This window comes from Bombus huntii, unplaced genomic scaffold (assembly GCF_024542735.1).
Source record: "Bombus huntii isolate Logan2020A unplaced genomic scaffold, iyBomHunt1.1 ctg00000058.1, whole genome shotgun sequence".
NCBI lineage: Eukaryota > Metazoa > Arthropoda > Insecta > Hymenoptera > Apidae > Bombus > Bombus huntii.
In genome coordinates, this window is record NW_026099319.1 from 569,603 (window position 1) to 579,133 (window position 9,531).

At 35.9% G+C, this 9,531-nt stretch overlaps 2 long non-coding RNA genes across 2 annotated transcripts; one reads left to right on the top strand and one right to left on the bottom strand.

The window, feature by feature from the left end:
• Positions 1 to 882: 882 nt before the first annotated feature.
• LOC126875831 (uncharacterized) lies at positions 883 to 1,518 on the top strand. The gene is made up of 2 exons (XR_007693703.1): positions 883 to 1,030; positions 1,182 to 1,518. It is a non-coding gene; the product is annotated as an uncharacterized LOC126875831 (long non-coding RNA).
• A 5,832-nt stretch (positions 1,519 to 7,350) lies between these two features.
• Positions 7,351 to 9,526, bottom strand: LOC126875827 (uncharacterized). Its single transcript, XR_007693699.1, has 2 exons — positions 8,361 to 9,526; positions 7,351 to 8,259 (listed from the first exon to the last, which is right to left on the bottom strand). It is a non-coding gene; the product is annotated as an uncharacterized LOC126875827 (long non-coding RNA).
• Positions 9,527 to 9,531: the final 5 nt, after the last annotated feature.

Sequence of the window (9,531 nt, forward strand, 5' to 3'; positions counted from 1 at the left end):
CCGAAAGGTAAGTAATATATTCCTTTATGGCTCTGAATTTGAAAATATTGGGGTGAAGAAAGTGACTCTATCTAGGAATAATTTAGGAATATACATATGTACATACGTATACTATAACCAATTCTATAATTTACGGTTTATAAAATACGTTATGATACGGGAAACGCCCATTTTTGTTGTAATGTGTTTGTTGTTGTATAAATTTTTCACATACTTAAAATATTATTCTACTTATTTTTTCTCCTTTTTAAACATTATTAAATGATAAGATTTTTTAATAAAAGAAAGTGATAAAAACGCTGTCAGTTATTAAATAAAAAATAATTAAAGTTTAGGAGTTGGTAACTTTGATATTAAATTACAAAAGTTGCAGCAATAGAATTAGCGACCACATTTTTCTGTTATTAGGTACATCTATTCGACATCGACATTCCTAATAAGATTACTTTTCGAGAGAGTGATTCACTCAGTCCTGGTAACTCCCTAACGACGTTCGATGTGAAGGGCTGCAAAATAGGTATTGGCATTTGCTATGATATTAGATTCGAGGAAATGGCACGCATTTATCGGAACAAAGGTACAGTAACTTAATCGATCAATACTTAACTAGCAAAAAATTAAATATCTTTCTTAAATATATTCTATATAAAATTAATATAATCTGTAACTCTGTATAAAAAGAAGCTTAATTTAAAAAAACCAGTATATTTGCTGAAAATGAAACAAATAAAAGAATTAAAAGCACAATAAGAGGACTGTCCTCGCATATTCAGAAATGATGGAATGTGAACCGTGCAACTACGAAGTTAATTGGTATTCGGTGGCTTCATATTTCCTGCTTCTCTGGGTTAGGTTGCCAAATGCTGATATATCCAGCGGAATGATAATCAATTATACGTTGCCTGCATATCACCGGCTCGTGTTCCTTAAGCAAGTTACGTCGCATGGGGACATACACAGTTGACCAATCCCTGGGGAAAGATTCTTTACGATTTGGAAACTCAAGAGAATATGGCAGTCACCGATATCGGTAATTTACAGCTTAAAATTAAAAGCGAGAGATCTATGATGTAATTAATTTTTAGTCTCGTTAATTTATCGATTTAGCCATCTTCCTCTGTATTTGTTGAATTTATTAGTAAGCATTACTTATTACTTCGTATGTTTCTTTTTTCTATCAGATCTAAAAGTTGTTGAGGAAGTAAGGGCTCAGATACCTACATTTTCTCAGAGACGTACAGATTTGTACGACACTGTCTGTAAGAAGGAGTAACTCTACACTAAAACAGAAAATGTTTTTTTATAATATTTCTACTACGATATCCTTTTTTTGTGAATTATTACTAATTTCTTATCATTTGTACTGAATGAATGACTCAATTAAGAAAACCAAAACGTTATAAATAATAATCTGTATATCTTGTGTATCAACATGTAATTGGATATTATAATAATATAGGATAATAATATAGGAGAATAATAATATAGAAAAAAATACATGCTTTTAAACACCTTTAATATCGATCACATAAATTGTTATAATTCACAATGATTACGCATACATAAAAGACCCCTTGATAGTAAAATTTACGATCAAAAGGCAATTACGTATCGTTTAACAACATTTAATTTATAACACCTTTTAAACATTTAGACAGATTAACACATAACACTTCTTATATATAAACATCAATTCGAAGTTATCAGCTTGGAGAAATTGGTCGATTAATACCTGTAGATTGTCTGTCTCGATGAAAGACTTAAAGAGAGCAAAAACATGATAATGCCGCTAATATAATATTCCTTCTTTCTTGTATCTGTCTGCCTCTCAGGTCGTTTTACTAATTACAATAAGTAATTTCGCCTTCTTTGCGCTCTCTTTTAACGCATTCGAGACCGAAAGAAATTCATATCAGTCATTAGGCAAGGGTATAGTATACATATTTTATATATAACTTATGTAGTAATGTATATATCATGTTAATTTCATATTTTTTTCAATATAGAATTATTATATATATATATATATATGACTGTACATAATACATTATAGAATAACATAGTATATAATTTTATATTTTAAAAATATGAGGCATACTATTTAAGATTGTCATCGATTTAAAATCAAAGTATGAAAAGGATACCCTGGAGAGAGTAAAACACAGAATCATTCTAACTAAACATTCAGATCGTACCGACACCTAGGTATCGTCTTACAATTAAATCTCGGTCTCGAATGGATTAAAATGAAATACATACTTGCAGCTTCAACATCTTCAATATCGAGAAGATTCAAACTTTACAAATAAATGTAAATTGCGATGTAAAACAACGCGATGTAAAAAGGGAAAAAGGAGGAAAGAAGGAACAGGGAAGCAAAGAGAAGAAACGAATTTTTCATTTTCTCTTGCCAGGAATATAAGATGTTAAGTAATCTTCCTAAGTAATCTCCTCCAGCTTTTTCTAGTTTGATCAATAATTATTAGTACATGTTAGGAAAACAAATAGAACTTTTGTTCTCAAGCGAGGTATAATTTAAATTTTGTATGTACACAAAAATGTTAAATATCTGTAATAAACATGGTATAATCAATTTTTTTACATAAAATTATATTGTATAGGCTATTGTTATTTAAACATTTTAAATTGGATGAAGAAAAAAAATGACGCAAATAAAACGTAGGACATTTTAATTAAAGAGACTAATATAGAGATTTATCTACTTAACTGTGATTAAATCATCTCCACTTAACGCTCTACCTCTTCTATTAATTATGCTTCGTTAAACTATGATTACAGAGGATGGGTTTTTTGATAAAATGACATTCTGACAAATATATATAGATCGATATATATAGATATAGATAGACAAATATATAGATTCTTACAACAGTAGTTATGAATGAACAGTAGTTATTGTATCAATTCCGTTCTTCAGAAGCTTCATTTGTGAAAAGACAATTCGCCAGAATATGGATTCACTGTAGTTATAGCTATAGGATTTCAATCTAGTTGACAGACTTGCTTTACGTAGAGAATATCTGTCTCTTGTTCTACCTTATCGCGATTCTCTCCTCATCTTATACGCTTTGTCGAGCAAAGTAATATTGGCATATATCTCGGCTCTGGTTACAATCATTAGTTTCCGCCTAAACGGTTAGAATCACATAGCTCGCGCTCTACTCTCGTTTATTCAACATTCAGGCCATATGGTCGCATGCGACGAGTTTTATGTTAATTCCGACCGATTACAATACCTTTCTTTCGTTTACAAGGAACGACGAGACTGGCAGTTGCGTGATTTCCAATGCAAAAGCCGCGATATCTGCACGATAACCTAACCTCAACCGATTTTGTTGTACTATTCTTACGTGGACTTCGTTTGTACCACTTTCGTAACAAAAATAGAATACGTAGAACACAGCATTCCGTTATGCGATATTGTCGATTCCTAACATCCGAAAAATCAGAGATAATTATTTCCCTACAGTTGTACATTTGTGTGAAAAATTACGAACGTAAAGTTGTTTGGTGCATGCACAGTCCTCCCCTCCCCTGCATTTGCGTGGACATGCTAGAAAGATTCACTTTTCCACGGTGAAACTGTATGTATTATAATTTCATTTTTACAAAGGTCGAACATCCTACTATGCATAAATTTAATATTAATATAAGCAGGTTTCGTGTTAAGTATTACATCTGACGTATAAGCACACGTGTGTACGAGCCTTGGTTTTAAATGTCTTATAGTAGACACCGAAAAGATTATTCAGTTGGATATCTGACTCAATATCAATATTTTACTAGGAGATAACATGTTAAGAACACGTTGGTGGATGGCATGGGAGATGATGAATGAAGACATACTTCTGTGAGATACATAAAATAGTAGTCAGAACGTATTTTGGCGCTTGGGGACAGCAACAGCTTTTTTTTTTATTTATTTATTTGATGGAATTACAATCAATTCTCGCGTTGAGAATTTTCAGTAATTTTTCTGGCGTGGCGCAGTGACATGGCTGTTTATTTACAATAAGTTAATACTTATTATAGATAGGTATAATTTATAAGTATTATAAGTAAGTGCATTAGCTTAATTTGGATAATTAAATGAATCTAACGTTTAGGTCTAGCGGGTAGTGCCTCTTCAGCCTGCGAATCTGGTCCGTCGTATCGAGTAGTCCAGTGATTAGGGGGTTTCGGTGTTTGTTGACTCTTTTGCTATATCTGTCGCTATATTTTGCTATTTCCTCTTTGACTGTAGGTATCTTGAGGTCGCGATGGATGGTTTCGTTGGTAACATACCAAGGTGCGTCTATTAAGGCTCTTAGCGTTTTCGATTGGAATCGTTGTAGTATTTCGATGTTGGAGTTACTTGGACAGCAACAGCTGGTGATACTGTCATACACCTCCATTTATAAACTTTCGAAAATCGATGTGACCTTCAAACTTTAGTGTATTCTGTTTCACAGCACAAAATGTTTCCGAAACGTAAGTTTATTGTTACAATAAACTTGACTAGTGGCTCTGAAATACTATCCTTGAAAAAACAATGGGGAAATTGGAGCAAAAGCAGAAGGAAATAAACAAAGACCTTGTTGGTTCGTAAAAATAAAATATGCTACAGGAAAAACTTTTTCCAACGGATTGAGATGCGACAAGCTTTAAAAGCTATGACGCGAATCGAGCGTTTGTCTACAAGAGCGCATTTTCGGTGGATATATATGTCGGAATGACATTGGGGATAGGGTTGTCGGTGTTTGAGGAGTCTTCATTGAAGGTAGCCATCGTTGCGGTGTAACGAAGATACGATTTATTGACACAGGTATGAATAACACAGGTTTGACAATCTACCACGGCGGTGAGACGTCCGCGACACTAGTGACAGTGGTCTCCGGTTCGATAATGAATCCGCGGCCAACGGGACGACAGATGGGCGTTCTCGCTGAATCTAAGTCTGATTCGTAAAAATAATTGCTGAGCGTAAAGACGTTACTCTTTGGTCGACGGGAGCGCGTAAAAGAATGCCCGTCCCGTCCCGATGATGCCACAGAGGAAAACTATAATGGGGTGTGTCTAAGGACACGAGATCATCGGATTCGTCGAGGAAAGCCTTCGTTTAGGAAGTAAGGGAAATTGACGTTGCTGCTAATTGGTCAATCTCCATATCGGTGGTTAGAAAAAGATGCTAGCCGCCCTCGAGGGAAAGTTGCTAGTGGGAGACGCCGCTCGTTGAAAAATATGTCTCCACTATCTTCCCGTAGTTGGGACAAAGACTGTTTGTCTGTTTGAAGGACTTTAGTTAACTAAACCTTAAGATTTATAACGGGCCCTCGGGCTAGCCGAATATGTACTGCGGAGACGCATCGACATCTGGCAATCATCTTACTCGAAGAATAGGGTCTGCGTGTGGCGAGTCACGGGACAGAAACCGTTGGAATGTTTACTGTCGCGTGTCGCCACGAATATTTCTTTTAAGGAGAGCTATAGAATTACTCCATACCTTTGTTAGGCAAAGCGTTCATCCCTTGACCGCGGCTACGTTGGGCGACAGACTGTCACCTCGAGCCAAAGCTCACCGTCACTAATCTCGAACAATTACAATCGGATTGAATAACTACAATAGTTTAGTTACAGTTATAGTAGACTTTTGATTGCAATGTTGCGGGGCTATCCCAAGATTCCGGTGTCCTTTCATCTCCGACATATATTTAACTATATATATATTAACTATATATTTTCCCTAGGAACAGTAAGATTTTAACGATACAACTTTATCAAGAGATCTTAATGTCATAAACGGTATCGAAACTTCGTAATTGATATTGTTAAGGAAGAAAATATTGGTAATCTCCTCAAACGACGAGCGCTTGATATTCACAATTAGAACTCGATATCTTAGCTTCTTATAATATCCTAATAAAATGTTATTTATCGATTACAATTGTCCTGTCGTATTTTATTGTGTTTGCTTTATAAATGTGAACTTTATTCAAAAAGAGTTCATCGATATAACGGTATTGAAGAGAACTACTCGAGAAACTATATCTAGCCCTTGGATGGAGGGATTGCTTGCTTCTTACAATCGAATAATTGGAGTGTAACTAGAAACACGAACGGTAATTTAGCAATGGAGAAGAACTTTAGAACGACAGCAATTTTCTTCTTGTTTCTTTGAGAAAGGCACCGTTCATTTTATGTTTGACGAGAATGGGGTTGTTGGACGAATTTGATTAGAAAGGAAAGATCTTTAACAAATATTCTTCCCATTGATACATTCCTATATTTTTTATTTAATTATTTGAAAATGCAATTTTGCATATACCTATGTGCAATTATATACTATAATCGCAGGCGTTTCTTTAAAATGATGTACTATTGAAACAAGGCAAAGTATCGTCGAATTCTTCTAGATTCAATTTCTCAAAAGAATGGCTCTATTGATTAACCAAACATAGTTCCCATAAGCATATACGTACTTCTCAGAAAAGGTAGTTATATCTAGATCAATATTACTCCCCACAGTGACCTATATGTCAAAGAAAAAAAAGACACATCAAGTATTAAATCATACTACTATTACGTCCACTATCTCTACAAATCCTCCACTCTTGGAAAAGTCTATCTTATTCAAACGTAACGTAACTCAAATTAAATCTTTTCCATCATCATAAATACGAAACATTTATAAAATTATCATCTTCGATTATTTACTCAACATCTAGCTAACAAAATCTTCTCCATCGCCGTACCCCTTAATCCTGACCGCGTACAATTAACGTATGAATAGTTAATTTATTGAAATTTAAACGACCATTTTACGCTACTTGTACTCGAATGATTTTAGGATCTTGCTGTATCTCTTGCACAGTGTTATACTGACAGGCGAGAAACATAGAAACGTAACTTCCGATCCACTGATTTACCCTAAACACACGATGATAGGTTATACGGTGGACGCAATACAGAAGCGTTTCCGATGCAATTCGAAGGTGCGTTGTTACAATGGAGTTCATCGATCCATAGTGACTATTTCCCCGCCAACTACAGCCTGTAATAACGGAATAGCCAATAAAGTATATCCTGTCGATTTAATCGTTACCCCCACGGTGCACCGCGCGCACGGAGATCGGATCGGTGATTTTCACGTGATGTTTCGCAAATCGTGAGGCGCTCGCGTGATTCGCGCGTTTTAAGCGTTCCCGCTCTTCCCGTCCGATAGAAAGAGAAAGGGAACAGGGGGTGGAAGGAAGAGGGAAGATACGTGATGCGAGTTCAACCTGCCGCGGGAACCTTTAAAGAAGGTCGGTGCAACGGGAGAGATGTAATTTTAATAAATTGGAGAACAAGTCATTGTAAAAGATTGATATTCAGATGTTGGAGATGCAGCAGATTTACAACTCGCTGGAATTAAGTTAGTTAAGGCGTTGAAAACCTAACGTCTTTTCAAAGGCGTTTGCCGCGTTTCTTTTCAAATCAAAATACATACATACGATACGTACAATGTATGCGCCTAAAGTTTTAAAGTTAATTTCTATTCAAGGAATGGACTGTTTTATTATAGATTTAGGAAATTGAAAAGAAGCAATTGCTTGTTTCTAAGAAAGAATCGCGAGAAGTACAGTTAGAAACTGTATTGTGAATCACTTTTCCTGGTTTCCGTAACGAGGAAGTGAAAAAAAAACGCAGACAAGTCAGCGTTTACCGCAGCTAAATGGAAGATACGCAGGTACGAGTCGTTACAGTTTTGTCGTTGCAACGATTCCCGCTGCGTAATTTGATAATGAACAGTTGAAAAATAGCAGCGTTGTATCCGTACTCTTTAATATCCCATTATATGGAAGTTAACGACCGGAAAATACACCGCTCGACTACTTGAAGGAAGTAGCTCATGAGCAAGTCTTTTGTATCCTCGCAATGGTATAATTCCTGTAACGTCTCGTTCTCGGAGGATTTATTTCGTTGATTTGTACTTGTTTATTGCTTTTGTGTTTTCATGAATGGAGCATGTCGCATGCGAATCGTAATATGGTTTTAATGGCGTTTCGACTTCAATGATATCAGCGGCTGATTGCGCTTCCCGTAAGAAGCTTCCAATCATTATGTATTTTAGGAACAACAGATAAGGATATTTAGAGAACGAATTAATTATTCAATTGTTCGCGCAAGAAATACCTGTCTCTTTTTCGAAAGTTATAAATGCTGTTTTCAAAGAGTTCCTTAGCTCACCATAAACCAGATAAGAATCTTTGGTTCCATCTAGAAAAAGAAACCTTCAGATCAAACCGAAAGGGGTTCGGATTATATTTTCTAATCGTATTTGTATATTTCTTTTTACGGTCAGCTTGTCATCCACGTACAATCGAACAGAGAGTCCATTAATTATTTCCCTTCGACTTGTTTCAGGGGGAGCATCTCGGAAGCCATGCCGGCTGACGAGTTCGCTGGAAATCGAAACAGAAGCAAACCAAGACTGCAACCACCTTAACGAACCGCTATTATCACTGGCAAGGTCATCGGGCAGACCGGATCTAATCATGCTCACGCCGACCATGCTTCCTGTGCACTCGTTCCTCTTTCTTAACGACGTCAACCAGAAGATCGGGTGGTAAAAAATTCGAAATCGAGTTGATTGAAAATCTCAAGGAATATTAAAAAAAAATACGAATAAACAATTTGATATAGAAATCATCCATTTTGGGCAAAGAAAAGAAACAATCAGAAAAAGGAATAACCACAGAAGCTCTGAATTTCATTGCTTCCTAATGGTACTTCCTTGGATATTTTTACATTCTGGAGGCGTGAACGAACTCTGAAAAACAGAAACGACTTCTATCGGATGATCGAAAAAACTACCTGGACACTGAGTATAATTATTCACACGTGCGGATGCCATTTCCGGCATGTTTCTCCATGAAGAAGGTCAGCTTCAGTTTTTGCCACTTGTAGATAGAAGTTGAAGTGGCGGACGTCTTAACGAGGTTGCTAGAATATCAAAGAAATAGATGAGGGAAATATTATGAAGATATATTTATGAATATCTAATTGAGCATTTAATTAAGAACTTAATCGAAAGACCAAAATAAGTTGGTTCTTGAGACCAAGTACCTATCTAAGTATAATAGTCTTTTGTACTTACGGTTTAGTAAGAGGACTCGAGTAAAACGATTACTCGTTAAAAGGAACAATAGAATAATCATGCCTCCGCAGACGGTGGTCTCTGCTTTCATGCCTTATCGCGGAGAATCTCAGCGAAAAAAGTATCCCGAAGCGTGAGCTGAAAGGTGGCTATGTAGGCTGCCTAGTGAATGCCGTCGCCATGGTGGAGCTGGCGTGTAGCAACTCCCTAAGTCCAGGAACCTAATCCCGCGTCAGAAAGACAAAATTCGCTACGGAGAAAAGTAAACAAAAATATATATATAGGAAAGAAGAGACAAAGATTAAAGATCGTTAAGAATTAAAGGTAATTTAATGATAAAAGAGAGAAAGAATTGTGTAAAAATTCTACTGAGAAAGAAAAGAAAGAAGAAA